The sequence below is a fragment of the Oncorhynchus kisutch genome, unplaced genomic scaffold (assembly GCF_002021735.2).
Source record: "Oncorhynchus kisutch isolate 150728-3 unplaced genomic scaffold, Okis_V2 scaffold1252, whole genome shotgun sequence".
NCBI classification, from domain to species: domain Eukaryota; kingdom Metazoa; phylum Chordata; class Actinopteri; order Salmoniformes; family Salmonidae; genus Oncorhynchus; species Oncorhynchus kisutch.
The window spans coordinates 30057-33503 of NW_022263197.1; the positions used below are offsets into that span (position 1 = coordinate 30057).

A 3447-nucleotide genomic window follows, 5' to 3' on the forward strand; every position below is an offset into this window, starting at 1 on the left:
ACGGTTTCAATCACCAGGTGCACGGCTCTATTTCCTCCTCCAGCACTTGTCTAACAGTCCATAAAGCACCCAGGACGGCCCTGAGTGAAAGAGGACCGTAGTAGGGTGCTCCTATAGTGGGCATTAAAATCAGAATGACCGTTAAATGCATTTAGGACCATATTTGTATTTTTGGGTTACCGCTTCCATAGCAATCAGTATCCATCGTGATATTTTAAACAGCCAATAAAGCACTCATCGGTATTTTTCATAAAATGATTAAAAATACTTCCCGAGGGGCTAGAGGTCCCAAATTTCGTCTCATACCCTCTCTCTCAATGGGCAACAAGTAGAGCATGTCAAAAACAAATTGCCCTAACAGGCACCTATGTTTCCGGTAACATTCACTATTTTCCCAAAACTTAAAACGCAATTTTCTATTAAAATGTTCTATACAAAAACGGTTCTAATTAAAAGTAAATTATCGTCTATTTGTGCCCTTTCGTTTAAAAAAACCCCCATCCAGATTGGATATGTACTTTTTGATTTATTCACGTTTTGGTGTACCGGCATATAGCCCATATAGCCCAAGATGGCTGTAACCGGACAGTATTTTAATATTTAGGTTCCCAGGTGCACATTTTCAATCACCAGGTGCACGGAGGTATAGGGTCCCCCATGGATAAAGGTCCGTATTAGGGTGGTCCCAAGCGGGCATTCATTTTTTGTAACACCGCTAATGTAATTTTTGGGTTACCAGATGCACGTTTTCAATCACCAGGTGCACGGCTGTGAAAAGTGTGGACTCTGCCATTTTTCCGACCAATTTCTGTAATTTTCAGAAAATGATTAAAAATACTTCCCGAAGAGCTAGAGGTCCCAAATTTCGTCTCATACCCTCTCTCGTGATGGGCAACAATTGCATCATATCAAAAACATTTCGCATTCACAGGCACCTATGTTTCCTGTAACATTCACTTTTTTCCCAAAACTTAAAACACGATTTTCTATTAAAATGTTTTCTACAAAAACGGTTTTAATTCCATGTAAATGCTCGTCTATATGTGCCCTTTCGTTTAAAATAAACCCCATCCAGATTGGATGTGTACTTTTTGATTTATTCACGTTTTGTGTTTAACAGAATTTTACCCCCAATTGCGGGATACACATAAACCCAGTGAGGTTCCGAGATTATATCGATAAATTGGCCTGAACGTCAATTACACACTTGGGGGTGGGTCGACCAGACAGGTACCGGCGCGAAATCAGAAACCTGGTTTTTGACAACAAGACTTCCATGTCCTAGAGAGACGGGGGTGGTGTCAAACTGATCAGGCCGAATAGAAAATAAGTACTGGGTACTTTTGAGGGATGTGAGCCCCTCGTAACCATGGTAATTTGGACATTTTCCGCCGGCGTCCGATTTAGTGGTTGGAACAGACCCTTCGGCGTCCGATTTATCCTAACTTTTGAGCCACGTTTCCCAGCTTGGTGATGGGAGGATATTGAGCTCTGCCCCGGCAGTTGCTCTATCCCAGCTATTACCTTGTGGGTTTGGTTCATCAATGACCATGGTTCTGGTCCAATGAAGGTGCCCGTCCCTTCGGCGACCGATTGGTGGTTGTTTAGTCCCGGTGAGGGCTAGCTCTCCAGTCCAGTCCCATACTTGTTTCACGGTGCGTCTCCATGGTTGTCCTCTGTTGTCCAGGGAGTTTAATTTCCTCTGACTGATTTGCATTCGTTTTCCACCTGGGAGGGACTCTATCGGCCGGCCTTTGGCTGGTGTTCTGATGGATGTTCCCTCCCGACCCAAGTGGATTTGCCTCTATCGGGGGAGCCCCTTTCGGAATTTTGGTCCCCTAATTTCGATACACTCCAGCCGCGCAACGTTCGTGCGATTTCGAGCCGAACTGTCTGACCAAGTGGCCCTCCATTGGTGTTCCGGTGCGGGGAGTGGCACACTCAGGCTGCGAAGCATGTGGTGATGGTCATCCCGTAACGCATCGGCACCAAAAACACGTATTCTCAAACCCTGTCTTCAAATGTGGACCTACCCGGTTGACCCAAGCGGTCTGTCTGAGGCCGGGCAGCGTCCGGGAAACCAAAGTATTTGGGTTCCGGGGAGTATGGTTGCAAAGCTGAAATTTAAAGGAATTGACGGAAGGGCACCACCAGGAGTGGGGCCTGCGGCTTAATTTGACTCAACACCGAAAACCTCACCCAGGCCGGACGGGATTGACAGGTTGAAAGCGGATCACACACTGAGCGGATCAGCGTGTGTCTACCCTTCACCGAGAGGAATTCCCAGTAAGCGCGGGTCATAAGCTCCGGTCCCTGCCCTTTGTACACACCGCCCGTCACTACTACCGATTGGAGAGGTCCTCGGATCGGCCCCGCTGAGGTCGGTCACGGCCCTGGCGGAGCGCCGAGAAGACGATCAATCTTGACTATCTAGAGGAAGTAAAAGTCGTAACAAGGTTTCCGTAGGTGAACCTGCGGAAGGATCATTAACGGGTTGCCAGCCGCCGGCATGGGGCTGAGCGCCGAAAATCCAGCTATGCTGCGGGTTGGGTAGGGTAGGGGGCTCACGCCTCCCGCCTCTCTCTTCTCCCGGCGCGGGTGTCATCGGTCCTAGCCCGCTTCCCCGCATTCCCCCCTTTGCCTGGGATGTGCCCGACTGGCTCCATCCCCTTTCCCCATTAGCCACGGTTGCATGACTCACCTATGGGCGGGTGGAGAGGCCGCTACCGAAGGGGACTGGGGGTGTCCGGTGAACCGGGACTTCCCAAAATGGTCTAACACTGATGTAAGCGGCTTGAGTATCGCCCCGTATCCTCGCGCGGCACTGGGAACCCAGTCAACTTCTCTGCGCCCCGGCGTAGGTGGGGGTTCAATGTCTGCGCGGCTTCCCTGGCGCTTCGGCGACGAGGACGCAAGCGCAGCTCCCGGAAGCCTCCCTATTCTTAAACCTTTGTCTTTGAACTTATGGCCTGGCGCTCTGGCGAAGTGCGGGTGGAGGAAAGGAGGGTAACCTCCCCATCTCTGCCCGGCCTCTGGCCTCTGCGTGCGTAATGAGAAAAACAAGAGTACAACTCTTAGCGGTGGATCACTCGGCTCGTGCGTCGATGAAGAACGCAGCTAGCTGCGAGAACTAATGTGAATTGCAGGACACATTGATCATTGACACTTCGAACGCACTTTGCGGCCCCATGTTCCTCCTGGGGCTACGCCTGTCTGAGGGTCGCTTTGTCATCAATCGGAACCTCTGGGTTTCCGCAGCTGGGGCAGCTGGGGCAGTCATGTGGTGTATAGAAGACCGCTTTGCCCAGTGTCGATCGGGGGCCTGAGTCCTTCTGATCGAGGCTCAGCCCGTGGACGGTGTGAGGCCGGTAACGGAAGGGAGTCGGGTTCAGATCCCCGAATTTGGAGTGGCGGAGATGGGCGCCGCGAGGCGTCCAGTGCGGTAAT

At 50.9% G+C, this 3447-nt stretch overlaps 1 non-coding gene across 1 annotated transcript; it reads left to right on the plus strand.

The window, feature by feature from the left end:
* The first annotated feature begins 3069 nt into the window (after positions 1-3069).
* On the plus strand, positions 3070-3223 carry LOC116365472 (5.8S ribosomal RNA). The gene has a single exon (XR_004208122.1). It is a non-coding gene; the product is annotated as a 5.8S ribosomal RNA (ribosomal RNA).
* The last annotated feature ends 224 nt before the right edge of the window (positions 3224-3447 follow it).